We start from the raw sequence: 20,051 nt of genomic DNA, 5'->3' as shown, positions 1-20,051 counted from the left end.
TGAGGAGAAACTTCTTCACCCAGAGAGTGGTGAACCTGTTGAATTCTCTACCATAGAAAGTTGTGGTCACTAAATATATTCAAAAAGGAGTTAGATGTCGTCCTTACTACTAGGGGGATCAAGGGGTGTGGCGAGAAAGCAGGAATGGGGTACTGAAGTTGCATGTTCAGCCATGAACTCATTGAATGGCGGTGCAGGCTCGAAGGGCCGAATGACCTACTCCTGCACCTATTTTCTATGTTTCTATGTTTCGCTCTGCACCACGAGTTTTACACACTGCTCAATGCACCACACCCCCAGCACTTGCCCACCAACAATCTCTACTCATCAACACTCACGCCTTGCGCATAATGACAGCTTTCCAACTATGGCAGGCACATCACCCAAACACATTGCACCACACTCACTGGCACACTTCTCTTGCTCTTGCAGGCTAAGGTCATTCACAATCACCGGGAGCAGGAGTGGACAGGCAGGGGCCTGGCTGTCATTGAAGGGCTGAGCGAGCTGGAAATTCGAGTGCTGGAGATCATTGGGCACCAGTTCACCAACACCGTGGCCACAGGCATGTTGACTCCCTTGGGGACAACAATGGTATTTTCATTCCAAATTCTTCTTCTCACATCCCACTTCCCCTGCAACCCACAACCTTTTCTCACTTTCAAGCTACTCATGCTGTATGTATGCATCTCTGGCTTCTCCGTCCCCCTCTCATCACCATAACCCGACCCTTTCTGCTTTCAGATAATCAGCAAGCACCCGAGTAGCCAGTCCCCGAGGGCACTGTAGAGAGCGAGGAGGGAGAAGGGGATGAGGAAGAAGGCACCATGTCACTGCCTCTCTCACTCGCAGACACCAGTTCAGATACTCTCACTACATGTTTAATGGCACTACTCGTGCTTTAGAAGCTACTACAGTCGCGGGATCTGCACAGGGTGAGGCACTGGGGACGACTGGGCTGCAGCAAGGCCAGGGGGAAAGGGTAGCTTGGGGGTCAGCTCCCCGGAGGGAGAGTTCGTGTGTGAGTTCTGTTGCACAGGACTCAGATGAGGACCTCGATGGGGAGGCCATAAGAAGCAGGGTGATGGGCATGCGCAAGGAGATGATAGGTGCAGTGGCAAGGGTGCCTGAGAATCTCTCGACAATTTCAAGGAATGTGGAGGAGTCCACACAAAACATCGCACGGGGCTCTGTGCGAAGCATGAAGCCCAGGATTTCCAGTCTGGAAATGATGGTACAGTCCCAGAGAGACCGTGGCGACCCAGACACAATAACATGCATGATGGGCGATGTCGCAGTTTCCATTGCAGCGGTGAGTTGGCAAACATAGCCGGAGGCTTTCAATGATGGCAGTGGATGTGCTGGATGACATAATTACGCATTCAATCCATTTAGAGTAAGCTTCCACTACAACTTAAAACATCTTTCCGAGAAAGGGGTCAGCAAAATCTACGTGGCTCCTGGACCACGGTTTGGAGGGCCATGATCACATAATCAATGGAGCCTCCCTTGGTGCATTGCTCAGTTGTGAGTCTGAGTCAATGCTGGGCAACCAAACATGTGAACTGGCTATAGCCTTCATCATGACTATGCCTGGGTGGGTATTGTGTAGGTCGCGTATAAAAGTTTCTCTGCCTTTTTTTAGCAAAACCACGCGATTACCCCATAAGAGACAATCCGACTGGATGGACATTTCATCATTGCGTCGGTGAAACGGCTTAATTTCATCTTGCATTTCCCCGGGAACGACTGAACAGCTCCCATTGAGCACGCAACTTTTTACAAGTGATGGCATAGGATCATGGCTGGTCCAGGTCCTGATCTGGCCAGCAGTGAGCTCGGGTGACCCCTCGCTCTCAAAAGCATCCATGACCAGAAGCAAGTCTGGGCTGCTCCACTTCCACCTCGGTAATGGGCAATGGTAGCCGACTGAGGGCATCAGCACAGTTCTCCGTGCCTGGTCTGTGGCGGATAACATAGTCATAGGCGGACAATGTTGGTGCCCATCTTTGGATGCGGGACGAAGCATTGGTGTTTATACCTTTGCTTTCTGAAAAAAGCGAAGTGAGCGGTTTGTGGTAGGTTTCAAGCTCAAACCAAAGTCCAAATAGGTATTGGTGCATTTCTTAACCCCATATGCACATACTAACACCTCTTTCTCGACCATACTGTAGGTTCTTTTAGCCTTAGACAGACTTCTGGACGCGTATGCGACCGTTTGATGTTTGCCCGATACATTGGTTTGCTGTAACACGCAGCCGACCCCGTATGAAGATGACAACAAGCTCGCAGTAATCGTTTTCACGGGTCATACAGTACAAGTAACTTATGAGAACAAAGTAGGTTTCTGGCCTTCTCAAAGGCTGACTCTTGAGATTTATCCCAAACCCAATCGTCACCCTTATGTAGCAACATGTGCAACGGTTCCAGCAAAGTGCTTAAACCGATAGAAAGTTACCAAAGTAGTTGAGGATTCCCAGGAACGAACGCAGCTCCATCACATTCTGTGATCTGGGTGCATTCTTGATGGCCTCTGTCTTTGATTCTGTGGGTCTGATGTAGTCTGTCGCAATCTTTCTCCCCAAAAATTCGACCTCTGGCACCAGGAAAACACATTTGGACCATTTCAGCCTGAGCCCCACTCTGTCTAGTCGACTTAGAACCTCTTCCAGGTTGTCCAGGTGTTCGGTGGTGTCACAACCAGTGATCAGGATGTCATCTTGAAACACAACGGTGCGTGGAACCGATTTCAGCAGACTCTCCATGTTCCTCTGGAAGATGGCAGTAGCTGAGCGAGTGAATCCCAAAAGGGCACCTGTGGTATATAAACAGTCCTTTGAGCATGTTGATGCATGCCAATCTTTTTGAAGATTCAGCCAGCTCCTGTGTCATGTAGGCGGAGGTTAGGTCCAACTTGGTGAAAGACTTCCCCCCCGCTAACGTTGTGAACAGGTCATCTGCCTTGGGTAGCGGGTACTGGTCTTGTAACGAGACTCGGTTGATCGTTCCTTGTAGTCTCTGCAGATTCTGACCTTGTCTCGCTTCTCAACACCGGAACAATCAGACTGGCCCACTCATTGAACTCGACTGGTGATACGATTCCCTCTCGTTGAAGTCTGTACAGTTCAATCTCGACTTTCTCTCTCATCATATATGGAACCGCTCGAGCCTTGTGATGAACGGGCCTTGCATCGGGGACTAGATGGATCTGCACCTTGGCGCCTGTGAAGTTGCCGATGCCTGGTTCAAATAGCGACGGAAACTTGCTCAGCACTTGGGCGCATGAGGCATCATCCACTGAAGGTAGTGCTTTGATGCCGTCCCAGTTCCATCTAATCTTTTCCAGCCAACTTCTGCCGAACAGTATTGGGCCATTGCCTGGAACAATCCACAATGATAGATCATGCACAGCTCCATCACATGATACCTTAACTGCCGCACTGCCATTGACTGGTATGAACTCTTTGGTGTAGGTGTGCAGCTTCGTCTGAATCGGGCTCAGTTTGGGCCTTTGTGCCTTGTTGCCCCGCAATTTCTCAAAAGCCTTCTGGCTCATAATTGACTGACTCACCGCCCAACTCCATTGATACCGGAATACCGTTTAATTTGACTTTCAGCATGATAGGAGGGCTCTTGGTGGTGAAGGTGTGTACCCCATACACTTCTTTCTCGGGTTGAGTTGCCGCTCTTGTTTGTTCTGCGTGATCCACGCCAGATCGATCATCCTCTGCCGACTCTGCCACGTGGTGAGTCGCAGCACTCTTGCACATTCGCTGGAGGTGCCCCATTGTTTTGCAGCCTTTGTACACATAGTGCTTGAATTGACATTGATGGGCTCGATGATTACCCCCGCAGCGCCAACATGGTGCTAATGGATTTGCATTCACGCCCGATAGCGGACTCTGAGTCATCCTAGGTCTTGCAGCTGCAGACGTGTAGGCCCTGCCACATGCAGTTCTGCCTGCTAGCAACGTTATTTTATGCACAGTACTTTCCGGTGAGCTTCGATGCTGGGAAGATATCTGTTTGGTATTATCGCTCGTGGATATGAATGCCTGGGTTATCGTGATGGCCTTACTCAGGTCTAGAGATTCAGCGGGCAGCAGCTTATGAAGAATGACCTCGTGGCCGATGCCAAGTATACCAAAGTCCCGCTGCATTTCCCCCAAAACTCCAGTAAATTTGCAAGTTCCTGCAAGGCGTCTCAGGTCGGTGACATAAGTCGTCACCTCCTGGCCCTCGGAGCAGTGGTGCGTGTAGAAGCGATACCAATCCATTAAGACGCTCTCCTTTGGCTTGATGTGGTTCCGAGCCAGCGTACACAACTCTGTATATGTCTTCTCCGCTGGTTTCTCTGGTGCTAGCAGATTCTTGCTGAGGCCGTATATTGTGGACCCACACACGGTGAGGAGAATCGCTCTGTGCTTGATCGCTTTATCGTCCCCATCCAGCTCATTGGCCACGAAATACTGGTCGAGACACTCAATGAAGGCTTCCAAATCATCACCCTCAACAAATCTCTCTAAAATACCAACGGCAGCCATGACCGCGTGAAAGTTTGTAATCTGTTACTCTTCGCCAATTGTTAAGTATGGAAGAACTCCACAAGACTGAGTACTGTGAGCGGAAACTGATGTGACCTTAGTCTCTTTAATGCAACTCCAGAGTGTCTAAGCAGCATGGCAGACAATTTTTTATACTCCCTTGCATGAGGTGTGCTGGTGACCCTTGGGCCTTCAACAGTTGCGCCCTCTGGTGGCAAGTCTTACACAGTTACAATGTTTACATACATAACAGAAGCGACCAAACATCTTAATGCTGCAGCGGGAGTTCAAACTGCTCTCACGCAGTCACAGTGTGATGCCTCCTATGCTCAGACTGCTCTCATGCAATCTCAGCTTGAAGCCGCCTAAACTCTAATTGCTGCCATCGTGGCTGGGGCTTGCAGGTCGTCGCAGCAGCCCAGCAATCTGTGCTCCAATAGATGGCTGGGATGCTGAGGCCCTGCCCCGGGGGAGTGGCAGTGGGTCAGTGGAGCAGGAACCTGCTGCCCTCTCTCAGGATAACAGCATTCCTATTCTCATTACTGTAATGGCTCTATTGCCTTTGTCACTGCGTCGGCCTGCCAGCCCAGACTGCTGCTGCCCATGCCGAAGTGGTGCCATCTACAGCCAGGCCTTCTAGGTCCAGAATTGGTCGAGGTCGTCCTGCAAATCTATCTAAAGTCACACGCATGGAAATTCAGCAGCCTTCCAAAAACCATGCTGCAGACACAGGGGGAGCACTGCGTAGGAGCACTAGATCAGGACCGGCACACAGAAGACAGACACTAAGGGATTCCACAAGGGTGATTAATTAATAGTATGCATGTAAATATGTGTTATAAATGTATTAATTGTGTTTGGAAACTTTTCTGGTGTCTCTCATTTCAAATTTGTGCCCAGGAGGATGTTGTGATATGGCATGAGACAGGGATGAAATGAGGGGGATGTGCTGAGCAACAGGGAACTGGGGTTTCATTCGTGCGAATTGGAGTTTGATAAGTCAGTCATGGACAGTCCATCCCAAAGTTTGATTGTCTGGCTGCCTCTGCCCTCCCTCCTGTTCCTCTTCCTTGTTCACCTCCTCCTCGTCCTCTCCCTCATCCTCCTCCTGAGGTGGTCCCGTATTCACTGCTGGCAAGGGCTGCGCCTCATGATGGCCAAGTTGTGGAGCATGCAACAGACCAATCATGAAGTTGGACAATCGCTCAGCTGAGTACTGGAGGGCTCCTCCTGATCGGTCAAGGCAGCGGAACCGTTGCTTCAGTAGGCCGATATTCTGCTCGATGAGGTTCCTGGTTGCAGGAGTGTTAGGGTTGCGGAGGGGAGTAATGAGCCAGGTGGAGAGCGCATAGCCCTTGAGGATTTGCTGTGTGTGGTTGTACACCAACTGCAGAGTAACTGAGTGGTAGCTTTTGTGGTTACGGAGGATCTCAGGATTGTGATGCAGTGCCCGCAAGGCAACATGTGTGCAGTCGATGGCGCACTGCACCATGGGGATTCCTGCTATCCTGACAAAGTCACATGCACACTCGTCGTGCTTCTCTCTGGTGATCAGGAAGCCAATGTAGTCCCTTCTCCTGGTCTGGTGCAGAGAGCATTTGTAACCTCCCGGATGCAGTGATGGACGGCAAACTGTGAGATATTAGATATGTCTCCTGCTGCAGGCTGGAATGACCTGCTGGCGAAGAAATTGTGGGCCATGGTGACCTTGACTGACATTGGGATAGTTGTGATCACCCTGGTCTGTGGCTGGAGGTCTGGTTAGAGGAGGTTGGTTGAGTTCTGTGACCACCTCCTAACACACTGCTCCTCATTTAATTGAAGGTAGAACAAGTGCTGTCGGAAGATCCTAGGTGGGTATGGCCACCTGTTGAGAGCCCTGATGGCCATCCTCCTCCCTCTGCACAGATGTTGCTGTCTTGTTTTCTGCCTTCACTCTCTCTGCTGCCTTCACTCTCTCTGCTGTCGATTTGGGACTGGATCCATGCCGTTGACTGCCAATACAGCCCCATGACTTTTAGCAAGTTTTGTAGTTTGAAGAGTGTCAAAAATAATGAGGGAGTTTAGTACTTGCTAGAGCATTTCCTGATACCAACTAACCTTGAAATGACTAAAGAAAACTCTTGCAGTTGCAGGAAGTAGCATTCAGCCAATCAAACTGCAAAACTCTGTCAGGTGAAAGTGATTGGTGATGATCCCTTTAAATATTGTCGCTGGAGCCGACTTCCTGCTGCTGCATGCCAGCTCTAACTGTCGTTGCTTTCTCCAGTCGGTAACTGCAATGGCAAAAATGAAATTAGGAGATCGGGCGTCAAGTGAGCATTGCACATTCACAGCCGTCATGATTTCCATGATTGCAATGTCCCCGGTGATCGAGTTTAGAAATGGTCTGTGCCACAGGAACCACTATTGACTGGTGATAGAGCTCCATCTCATGGCACTCATCATCATAGGTGTTATGTATGCAACACCTTATAACCAGCATTCTACCGCCACCAGAGGACGCATCTGTTGGAGTCCCAAGGGATCCCAGCATCCCTTCGGAGCACTGCATATAAGCAGGCCTCCCATGCTGTGCCAGCACTCTAGAGTCAGAATAAAGAGACTAAGGTCACACGTACTCAAGTTTACAGTACTCAGTCACATTGCTTTATTTGAGACATAAAAACTGGCAACGAGTAATAGATAACGAACCATCACGCGAAAATGCAGAGACCTGTTGGTATCCTGGAGAAACTCTCAGAAGGTGACGATTGGGAAGCCTTCATGGAGAGACTCAACCAATACTTCGTGGCCAACGAGCTGGAAGGGAATGAGAATGCTGTCAAACGAAGGGCGATCTTCCTCACCGTCTGCGGGGCAACAACCTATGGCCTCATGAAGAATCTTCTTGCTCCGGTGAAACCAACAACCAAATCATATAAAGAACTGTGTACGCTGGTCCGGGAGCAATTAATCTGAAGGAGAGCATTCTGCTGGCAAGGTATCGATTTTATACATGTCAACGGTCTGAAGGCCAGGAAGTGGCGAGCTGCATCACCGAACTAAGGCGCCTTGCAGCACATTGCGAATTCGGTGGATTCCTGGAGCAAATGTTAAGAGATTGTTTTGTGCTTGGCATTGGCAATGAGGTTATCCTTTGCAAACTATTGACTGTTGAAACACCGAACCTGAGCAAAGCCATAACGATAGCCCAGGCATTTATGGCCACCAGTGATAACACCAAACGAATTTTGCAGCATAAAGATGTATCGGCAAGTACTGTACACAAAGTAACATCGTTTTCAGGCAGAAATGCATATGGCAGAACATACTTGGCTGCAGCTGCACGACCTCAGATGACTTAGAGTCCGCCATCAAGTGTGAATGCGAGGCAATTACCTCCTTGTTGGCGCTGCGAAGATGATCATTGGGCCCATCAATGCCGCTTCAAACACTATGCGTGCAAAGGCTGTGGAATAATGGGACACCTCCAGCGAATGTGCAGACGAGCTGCAAACCCTGCAAACCACCACGTTGCAGAGGAAAACCGATCCATGGCAGATCAAACTGAACTAGAGACTTGAACCGAGGAGGCAGAAGTGTACGGGGTACACACCTTCACCACGGAATGTCCACCGATCATGTTAAAAGTTGATCTGAACGGAATTCCAGTATCCATGGAATCGGACACGGGTGCGAGTGAGTCTATCATGAGCAAAAAGGCCATTGGGATGCTGTGGTGCAACAAGGCACAAAGGCCCAAGCCGAGCCCTAATCATACCAAGCTGAGAACTTACACTAAAGAGCTGATCCCTGTAATTGGCAGTGCAGTAACAAAAGCCTCCTATGATGGAGCGGTACACAAACTAGAACTATGAGTTGTACCAGGAGATGGCCCCACACTGTTCGGCAGAAGCTGGTTGGGAAAAATCCGCTGGAACTGGGATGACATCTGAGCACTTTCATCTGTCGACGACGCCTCATGTGCTCAGGTTTTGAGCAACTTGCCGTCGTTGTTTGAGCAAGGCATCAGAAGCTTCTCTGGGGCGAAGGTGCAGATCCACTTGGTTCCCGGTACACGACCCATCCACCACAAGGCATGGGCAGTGCCATACATGATGCGAGAGAAAGTGGAGATTGAGCTGGACAGGCTGCAACGAGAGGGCATCATTGTGCCAGTTGCGTTCAACGAGTGGGACAGTCCAATTGTTCCGGTTCTCAAGGACAATGGCATGGTCTGAATTTGTGGAGAATCTAAAGTAACGATTAACCCTTTTTCGCTGCAGGACCAGTCCCCACTACCCAAGGCAGACGACCTATTTGCGATGCTGGAGGGATGGAAGACATTCACCAAGTTGGACCTGACCTCGTCTACATGACGCAGTAGCTGGAGGAATCTTTGAAAGGCCTCACCTGCATCAACACACACAAAGGTCTGTTCATCCACAATAGATGCCCGTTTGGGATTCGATCGGCCGCAGCTATTTTTCAAAGGAACATGGTAAGTCTGCTAAAGTTGGTTCCGCACACCGTGGTTTTCCAGGACGACATATTGATCATAGGTCGGGATACCATCGAACACTTGCAGAACCTGGAAGAGGTTCTAAGTCGACTAGATCGTGTGGGACTCAGGTTGAAATGCTCGAAGTGTGTTTTCCTGGCGCCAGAGGTTGAGTTCATCGGGAGAAAAATCGCGGCAGATGGCATCAGACCCACCAATGCCAAGAGGGAGGCCATCAAGGACGTGCCGAGACCACAGAACGTGACGGAGCTGCGGTCGTTCCTGGGATTCCTCAATTATTTTGGTAATTTCCTACCTGGGTTAAGCACCTTGCTAGAATCTTTACATGTGTTGCTACATAAGGGAGATGACTGGGTATGGGGGAAATCACAAGAGACTGCTTTTGAGAAAGCCAGAAATCTGTTATGTTCCACCAAACTGCTTGTTCTGTCTGACCCATGTAAACATTTGGTGCTAGCTTGCGATGCATCTTCATACGAGACCGTGTGTGTGTTACAACAAGCAAACGAATCGGGAACATTGCAACCGGTCGCTTATGTGTCCAGGAGTTTGTCCAATGCCGAAAGGGCCTGCGGCGTGATTGAAAAAGAAGCTCTGACATGCATTTACGAGGTGAAAAAAATGCACCAGTATCACTTTGGGCTTAAGTTTGAGTTAGAAACTGACCATAAGCCGCTTATATCGCTTTTCTCAGAGAGCAAAGGTATTAATACCAATGCCTCTGCTCGCATCCAAAGATGGGTGCTCACACTGTCTGCATATAACTATGTAATTCGCCACAGGCCAGGCACAGAGAACTGCGCTGATGCCCTCAGTCGGCTACTATTGCCCACCACGGGTGGAAATGGCACAGCCTGCAGACTTGCTCTTGGTGATGGATGTATTTGAAAACGAAAAGTCACCCGTTACGGCCAGCCCGATCAGGACCTGGACCAGCCAGGATCCTTTACTGTCCCTTGTAAAAAACTGTGTCCTCCATGGGAGCTGGTCCAGCGTCCCAGTGGAGATGCATGAGGAGATCAAGCCATTCCAGTGGCGCAAAGACGGAATGTCCATATAGGCGGACTGTCTTTTGTGGGGTAATCACGTGGTTTTCCCTAAGAAAGGCAGGGAAACGTTCATACGCGACCTATACATTACCCACCCGGGCATAGTAATATTGAAAACTATAGCAAGATCCCATGTGTGGCGGTCCGGCATCGACTCAGATTTGGAGTCTTGTGTGTGCCAATGCAACACTTGCTCTCAACTGAGCAATGCACCCAGGGAGGCACTGCTAAGTTTGTGGTCATGGCCTTCCAAATCGTGGTCTAGGATCCACGTTGAATTCGCAGGCCTGTTTCTAGGCAAAATGTTTTTGGTTGTTGTGGATGCTTATTCAAAATGCATTGTGTATGTTATAATGCCTGTAAGCACGTCCACTGCCACCATCGAAAGTCTACGAACCATGTTTGCCATGCACGGCCTGCCTGATGTCCTTGTTAGTGACAATGGGCCGTGCTTCACCAGCGCTGAATTCAAGGAATTCATGACCCGCAATGGGACCAAGCACGTCACATCGGCTCCGTTCAAGCCCGCATCTAATGGCCAGGCAGAATGGGCAGTCCAAACCATCAAGCAAAGCTTGAAACATGTGTCGGACACTGCCTGCAGACCCGCCTGTCCCAAGTCCTGCTCAGCTACCGCACAAGACGCCACTCACTCGCTCACCGGGGTTCCCCCTGCCAAACTGCTCATGAAAAGGGCACTCAAAACAAGGCTCTCTCTAGTCCACCCTGATCTCCATGATCATGTCGAGGGTGGGAGGCATCAACAAGGCATGTACCATGATCGTGCAAATTTGTCACGCAATATTGAAGTCAATGACCCTGTATTTGAACTCAACTATGGACACGGTCCCAAATGGCTTGCTGGCACTGTCATAGCCAAAGAAGGGGGTAGGGTCTGTGAGGTCAAACTTGAAAATGGACTAACTTGCGGAAAGCATTTGGATCAAATCAAACTGTGATTCACACACAGCCACGAGCAACCTGCAGAGGGCACCACCAACTTTGACCCTCCGATACACACACAAGTGGCAACCGATATCACGGTTGACCACGAAGTTGAACTCATTATCCCCAGCAGCCCAACAATGACAGCTATGCAGCAGCCCAGTGAAGGCCCAACCAACTCACCTGCACCTGTGTTTGTACCGAGACGATCGACTAGGGAGCAGAAAGCCCCGGATCGTCCCACCCTGTAAATAACTGTACTATTGACTTTGCGGGGGCGAGTGATGTTATGTATGCAACACCTTGTAACCAGAATTCTACCACCACCAGAGGGCGCATCTGTTGGAGTCCCAAGGGATTCCAGCATCCCTTGGGAGCACTGCATATAAGCAGGCATCCCATGCTGTGCCAGCATTCTAGAGTCAGAATAAAGATAGTAAGGTCACACTTACTCAAGTCTACAGTACTCAGTCACATTGCTTTATTTGAGACATAACAATAGGTAGTCCCTCGGAATCGAGGAAGACTTGCTTCCACTCCTAGAATGAGTCCTTAGGTGGCTGAACAGTCCAATACAAGAGCCACAGTCCCTGCCACAGGTGGGACAGACAGTCATTGAGGGTAAGGGAGGGTGGGACAGGTTTGCCACACGTTCATTCCGCTGCCTGCGCTTGTCTTCTGCATGCTCTCGGCGATGAGGCTCGAGGTGCTCAGCGCCCTCTCGGATGCACTTCCTTCACTTAGGGCGGTCATTGACCAGAGACTACCAGGTGTTGGTGAGGATGTTGCACTTTATCAGGGAGGCTTTGAGGGTGTCCTTGTAAAGTTTCCTCTGTCCACCTTTGGCTCATTTGCTGTGAAGGATTTCTGAGTAGAGCGCTTGCTTTGGGAGTCTGGTGTCTGCCTTGCGCACAATGTGGCCCACCCAGCGGAGTTGATCAAGTGTGGTCAGTGCTTCAATGCTGGGGATGTTGGCCTGGACGAGGATGCTGATGTTGGTGAGTCTGTCCTCCCAGGGGATTTTTAGGACCTTGCATCGTTGGTGGTATTTTTCCAGCGACTTGAGGTGTCTACTGTACATGACCATGGCTCTGAACCATACAGGAGGGCGGGTATTACTACAGCCCTGTAGACCATGAGCTTGGTGATAGGTCTGAGGGCCTGGTCTTCAAACACTCTTTTCCTCAGGTGGCCGAAGGCTGCACTGGCACATTGGAGGCGGTGTTGAACCTCCTCATCAATGTCTGCTTTTATTGATATGAAGTTCGCGAGGTATGAGAAATGGTCCACGTTGTCCAGGATCACGCCGTCAATTTTGATGACTGGGGGCAGTGCTGTGTGTGGGTGGAGGACCTTTGTCTTACGGATGTTTAGCGTAAGGCCCATGCTTTCGTATGCCTCAGTAAATACGCCGACTATGTTCTGGAGTTCAGCCTCTGAATGTGCGCAGATGCAAGCGTCGTCGCATACTGTAGCTCGACGACAGTGGTTGGGGTGGTCTTGGACCTGGCCTGGGGATGGCGAAGGATGAACAGCTTCCCACTGGTTCTGTAGTTTAGTTCCACTGCAGCGGGGAGCTTGTTAACTGTGAGGTGGAGCATGGCGGCGAGGACGATTGAGAAGAGGGTTGGGACGATGACGCAGCCCTGTTTGACCCCGGTCCGGATGTGGATTGGGTCTGTAATGGATCCATTGGTAAGGATCACATCCTGCATGTTGTCATGGAGCAGGCGGAGGATGTTGATGAACTTTTGGGGGCATCCGAAATGGAGGAGGACGCTCCATAAACCCTCGTGGTTAACAGTGTCAAAGGCCTTTGTTAGGTCAAAGATCGCCATGTATATGGGCTGATGCTGCTCTCTGCATTTTTCCTGCAGCTGTTGCGCTTCAAAGATCATGTCCGTTGTGCCCCGTAGGGGACGAAATCCACACTGTGACTCCGGGAGGAGTTCCTCGGCTACAGGGGGAAGACGGTTGAGGAGGACTCTAGCGATCACTTTCCCAGTGGCTGATAGCAGGGTGATTCCTCTGTCGTTGCCGCAGTCGGACTTGACCCCTTTTTTAAAGATGGTCACGATCACTGCATCTCTGAGATCTCCCGGCATGCTCTCCTCCCTCCAGATGAGAGAGATGAGGTCATGTATCCGCGCCAACAGTGCCTCTCCGCCGTACTTTAATGCCTCAGCAGGGATTCCATCCGCTCCCGTAGCCTTGTTGTTCTTGAGCTGTCTTATGGCTTTTCCTACCTCATGCGGCGTTGGGGTTTCACTGAGGTGTTGACGGATCGCATGCTGCGGGATGGAGTCGAGAACACTCGAGTCAAAGGCAGACTCTCGATTGAGGAGATTTTCGAAGTGCTCCTTCCAGCGGGCCCTGACTGCCTCAGTGTCCTTGATTAGTGTCGTGGCACTAATGTGTGACGCTAAACACATTAATTTCTCCCCCATCTGCCAGTTTTGCCCACTGACTTCATCTGTCTATGTCCCATTGTATCGTCCTGCTCCCATCCACACAACTTACTGTGCATCCATCACCTCGATCTCCTATTAACAATTATTTCTCCTCAAGGATATGCTCACTCAACCCTTTGCAACATTCTTTATCTGGGAGATTGGATATTAGCTGCCACTTTAGGAAAGCAAGTGTGACCTTCTTAAAAATTCAGGAAATGGAAGTGTTTGTGTAATGAGGGAGTGTCAGAATGCATTTATACACATTACACTGCTGTAGGAAGTGCTAAATATGCAGCCAAGTTTTTAATGAGATTTTAGATGCTCACAATCATCTGAAGTGATAAGACTTAGATTGACTTTTTAGCCAGATGCAGACCTTGAAGTTGTTGAAAGATTTCTTCACTTAAATAGTGATAAACATGGGGCATTGCAATCAGACAGAAGAGGAACTTGTTTCAGGCAAAGCTGAGACATTGACTTGAATCTTTGTTCATTTTTTCAATGAAAGAGCATAGTAAAATAACAGCGGAAACGGCCATTTGACTCATCGGCACTCAGTCCTCCAGTTCACAGCTGGCCTCCCGCCTGGCCAGCTACACCACTGTATGTCCTCTCTCTGCCAATGATGGAGTGGAAGTTTGCAACGTGGCTGCACCTCCCCTCAGTTCTTTCAGTCACCCTTCTGTTGTCTGTCAGGTTGACCTGCAAGAAAAGTGGGAGTAGCCGAGTGTGCGGAAGATTTGTGAAGATGAGTGAGTCATGGTGTTGACACTGTACATGGCTGAGGTGAAGAAACTACAAGTGTGTGCAAGAGGGGTAAGTCGTTGAATGAAACAAAGTGTATACAGTGTTAAGTATCCAGGAATTTAATAGAAATGTGAGAATTAATCCAAGTCCAAACAACCTAAGAACAGTTTTTCTGCTCGTGCTGAGGACATTGAGTGTGTGACTGTGAGCAGAAGGAGATACAATGATACATCCTATTGTGATTGGCAGAAAGGCTTGTGCAGTGGGAAAGGGAAGGAGTAGTACTCCAAGGGCAGAAGTATGTTGTTATTGGGCTGTATTCAGAGGAAGAGTTTTACCTTGGCAGTCCTGGTAAGAACATGACATTTTTTGCTGCATTATTGTTGCTGGCACTGATCACTCTACATGCCTTCCAACTTATCTAGCATAGCGACTTTTTGTAATCTGAGGGAAACAAAACCTCCTTCCTGGTTTTCACCTGCTCAATAAGTACCTCAGTGGTTGTATCTGAAAATCGGGGTGATCGTGGCCAGTGATCCTGTGCAAGCTGCTACAGAAATGCCATTCCCACACACCACCAATTAAAAGTGCCGTCTCCCTTCAAAAGATGCAGGCTGGCTTTAGGAAGCGGAAGGCTTACCGGATTACCCATCCTTTCAAATGGTGAGCTGCCGAAAAGAAGACCGATTAGTGCTGGCAGCTTGCAACTCAACTGCAAATATGGGGCCAATTACAAAAATCAATCCAGCCTCCCAATGCTGCCATCGGGTAGGCAGGGCGATCTTCCCAGACAATGTACAATACATGTGAAACCAACCCCCCGCAGTGTGATTTGCAACAGAGGAACAGGACAAGCTCATTGGGATTAACCGGCGATCGATCTCAACCCAGCTTCTCAGCACATTGTAAGAACAAAAGTGTATGTTTACGATGGAATTATGATGTGTGATAGTTTTCAGACTATTGATATGGGATATATGTAATAGAAATGAATTTGCTGTGTATGTATAAACTCACAAACACAAAATGGATACTGTTATGTATGTAAACCTGTAATTACCATGTCTAACCACGAGAGGGCTTATCCCCTGAAGTCCCAAGGGATCCCACAATCCCTTGGAAGCACCTGTATATAAGGAGGCCTCACAGGCTGGAGGGCATTCTGAGATCTGTAATAAAAGACTACAGTCACACTTACTTTGAGCTTGCAGTATCTAATCTGACTCATTATTCAAGACATAACAGGAATGGCATCACGATTACAATAAAGGACTACAGTCACACGTACTTTGAGCTTGCAGTATCTAGTCTGACTCTTTATTGAAGACATAACAACTGGCAACGAGATACACATAATGAACCCTAACGCAACAATGCAGAGAACTGTGGGCATCCTGAAGATAGTTTTGGAGCGAGATGATTGTGAAACCTTCGTGGAGCGGCTCAACCAATACTTCGTAGCCAACGAGCTGGAAGGAGAAACGAACGCTGACAAACGAAGGGCGATTCTCCTCACCGTTTGCTGGGCACCAATGTATGGCCTCATGAAAAATCTGCTTGCTCCAGCGAAGCCCACAGAGAAGTCATACAATGATTTGTGCACACTGGTCCGGGAGCATATAAACCCGAAGGAAAGCATTCTGATGGCGAGGTACCAGTTCTACACGTACAAGAGTGCCAATGCTCTCAGTAGGCTACCATTGCCCACCACCGGGGTGGAGAAGGCACAGCCTGCAGATTTAGTTACGGTAATGGCATTCAAGAGTGAACAATCACCTGTTACTGCCCGACAGATTAGAACCTGGATGAGCCAGGACCCCTTACTGTCCTTATTAAAAAACTGTGTGCTCCACGGGAGTTGGTCCAGTGTCCCATTAGAGATGCAGGAAGAAATAAAGCCGTACCAGTGGCGCAGAGATGAAATGTCTATACAGGCAGACTGCCTCCTTTGGGATAATCGGGTCGTTGTGCCAAAAAACAGCAGGGACACTTTCATTAGTGATCTTCACAGTACCCACCCAGGCATTGTAATGATGAAAGTGATAGCCAGATCCCACGTGTGGTGGCCCGGTATCGATGCAGACTTAGAGTTCTGTGTGCACAAATGTAATATATGTTCCCAGATAAGCAATGCACCCAGGGAGGCGCCACTAAGTTTATGGTCCTGATCCTCCAAACTGTGGTCTAGGTTTCATGTCGACTATGCAGGCCCATTCTTGGGATAAATGTTTTTAGCGGTTGTAGATGCATACTCCAAATGGATTGAACGTGTGATAATGTCGGCAAGCATGTCCGCTGCCACCATTGAAAGCCGATGGGCCATGTTTGCCATGCACGGCCTGCCCGATGTCCTTGTAAGTGACAATGGGCCATAGTGCCGAATTCAAGGAATTCATGACCCGCAATGGGGTCAAACATGTCATGTTTGACCCGTTTAAGCCAGCGTCCAACGGTCAGGCAGAATGAGCAGTTCAAACAATCAAGCAGAACTTGAAAAGGGTAACTGAAGGCTCACTGCAGACTCGCTTATCCCGAGTCCTGCTTAGTTACCGCACAAGATCACACTCACTCACTGGGGTCCCTCCCGCTGAACTGCTCATGAAAAGGGCACTTAAGACAAGGCTCTCGTTAGTCCACCCTGATCTACATGAACAGGTAGAGAGCAGGCGGCTTCAACAGAATACATATCATGATCGTGCAAATGTGTCACGCGAAATTGAAGCAAATGATCCGGTATTTGTGTTGAACTATGGACAAGGTCCCAAGTGGATTGCTGGCACTGTATTGGCCAAAGAGGGGAGTAGGGTGTTGGTGGTCAAACTCACAAATGGACTCACCTGCAAAAAACACTTGGACGAATCCAAACTCAGTTTTACAGACTATCCAGAACAACCCACAATAGATTCTACCTTTTTCGACCCTCCAACACACACACACAAATGGCAACCGACCCAGCAGTTGACCACGAAGCAGAACTCATCACCCGCAGCAGCCCAGCAAGGCTCACCACCCCCAGCAGTCCAGCAAGGCCAGCTGCGCAGCAGCCCAGCGAATGCCCAACAAACGACTCACCGACACCAGCATTTGCATTGAGACAATCAACCAGGGAATGGAAGGCCCCAGATCGACTCACACTGTAAATAGTTACACTATTGACTTTGGAGGTGAGTGTTATTATGTATGTAAACCTATAATTACCATGTACAACCACCAGAGGGCTTATCCCCTGGAGTCCCAATGGATCCCACAATCCCTTCAGAGCACCTGTCTATAAGGAGGTCTCACAGGCTGGAGAGGCACTCTGAGATCTGTAATAAAGGACTACAGTCACACTTACTTTGAGCTTGCAGTATCTAGTTTGACTCTTTATCCAAGACATAACAGATACAAAATAGCTCTTAACAGAGAAAAGACATGAAGTTCAAGTCTCCACTGGGTGGGCAGAGTTTAAGGAAACGGCACGGAACTTAACAAAAGATAGCATGACTTTCAGCTTCTGCAGACAGGCACATGGGTACGGAAAGCCAATTAAAGAACAACCATGAAACTAAGACCCAATCCTGAGGCTTTACTGACTTATGCTAAGAGACAATGGACTTAAAAGATATAAAAATAAGAAACCCAAAGCCTGCTCACTCTCTTGATGACTGCACGGCAAAGCAGGAAGCCTCCCTCTACAGACCAGACCAAGAAGCAAGGAAAAAGTTCATGCGCTTTACTTGACTCAGAGGGAAATGTAAGTCTGTTTAAATCTGTAACTCATTACCTTACCTGTTGTAATTAAGTAGAGTCCATAGGATAAAGTAGATTGCTGTTTTGTCCGATAGGCTACGTGCATGTGTGTGTGTTTAATAAACTTATTCCAAATTGTTCTAAAAGAATTGGTCTTGCTGTCCATTTAATGCCAGAGAGAGAAAATCGTACAACATTGTTCACTCCTTTCTCTTTCCAGAGATACATCCAGTTCCATTTTTTATTTTGCTGTCCACTTCAAGAATATTCCCCAGTAACATTCTGCAATCTATTACCCTTTATGTATGTCGAGATCCTCTTAACTTCCTTTCTTACTCCAAATTCCCTACTTCTTATATTTTTTACTTATATCCACACGTATTTCAATAAAACTGATTTTTTTTTGTCTCACAGAGGTGGCGCCCCTTTAATCCACACAAACAGATGAAGAAATGAGACATAAAGCTCTTGGTGTGCATGGAATCTTAAACTGGAATTTGGAGATTTCATCTGCGAGTGTTTGTCCAGTTGTGTTCATGTCTTTTTTCTAAAATGCTCTTGCATTACAGTTTATCCTTGTCTTGGCTTTCAATTTCATCAACTGCATTCACAATTGTGCTTGACAAGTACTCAAACATTCTCTTCATAAAAGTCTGCTGCACGTAATGAGGATTTCAGAATTCAGTTCGCATTCAGAGGGTTGCAATGATCTATACCTCAGAGAACTTGGTACGCTTGCAATCCAGAGCATAATATCTTAGTGGAGTGAAAGAAGGTTTTGACTGTTTCGCCATATGCGACTCACTTCTGGTGCTTGCACATTGCAGTCTGCAAGAGTTGGCCTACTTGCATTCTAAGGAGACGATTTTAACCCTACTCACTCAGCAGAAACATAAGAACATAAGAAATAGGAGCAGGAGTTGGCCATACGGCCCCTCGAGCCTATTCCACCATTTAATATGATCAAGGCTGATCTGATCATGGACTCAGGTCCACTTACCTGCCCATTCCTCTTAACCCCTTATTCTCTTATTGGTTAAGAAACTGTCTATCTCTGTCTTAAATTTATTCAATGTCCCAGCTTCCACAGCTCTCTGAGGCAGCGAATTCCACAGATTTACAACCCTTTGAGAGAAGAAATTCCTCCTCATCTCTGTTTTAAATGGGTGGCCCCTTATTCTAAGATTATGCCCCCTAGTTCTAGCCTCCCCCATCAATGGAAACATCCTCTCTGCATCCACCTTGTCAAGCCCCTTCATAATCTTATATGTTTCAATAAGATCACCACTCAATCTTTTGAATTCCACTGAGTAGATGCCCAACCTACTCAACATTTCCTCATAAGCCAACCCCCTCATCTCCGGAATCAACCTTGTGAACCTTCTCTGAACTGCCTCTAAAGCAAGTATAACACTGGTGGGTGGATAGTTAAAATCGCCCTGGCTCTTACCTGTTCGAAAGCCGCCATGATCGTGACACCTGCAATTTTAACCTGCTCACCTGAGCAGGCAGCAAGGGTAGGCACCTGGAGCCAATAGGATCCTTCTTTACACATGCATGTTGCGGCCCAATGACATCATTGAGACCTGACCGTAATTTTAACTCGGGTCTGAGCGGGGAATCCACCTGGAGTTACAATTGGGGCCTAAGTGTCAGCTTGGCTCAATTAGTGACCCTCTCATCTGAATTCAAAAGCCACTGATTCTAGCTTCACTCCAGGACTTGAGTGCATAATCTGGTGCAGTACTGAGGGGGTGCTGTATTGTCAGAGGCACAGGCCTTTGATTGAAATATTAAACCATCTACTGTCATTTGAGAAGGCTTTGCAATTGAACATTGTAGAAGGTCGCAACAAAAGTTAGTATTGTCCAAATTGTTTCTAAATGGTTGCAAGTAAACCGAACCTGTTGTCGCTCAGAGTTTAATTGCTTTTTCGCAAAGGAAGTTTTCAGATTATAAGGGGTTAAATTTTCAGCTCCGGTTAGGAAAAATGGGCATCAGCGAATGACTACCTTACTTTTCCTGTTTATACTTGTGACAATCTGAAGGGTGAGAGATAGTCTGAAACTCCACACTC

Source organism: Pristiophorus japonicus, chromosome 20, assembly GCF_044704955.1.
Source record: "Pristiophorus japonicus isolate sPriJap1 chromosome 20, sPriJap1.hap1, whole genome shotgun sequence".
Taxonomy (NCBI): domain Eukaryota; kingdom Metazoa; phylum Chordata; class Chondrichthyes; family Pristiophoridae; genus Pristiophorus; species Pristiophorus japonicus.
The sequence above is the reverse complement of the archived record's forward strand: the minus strand, read 5'-3'. Positions refer to the sequence as shown.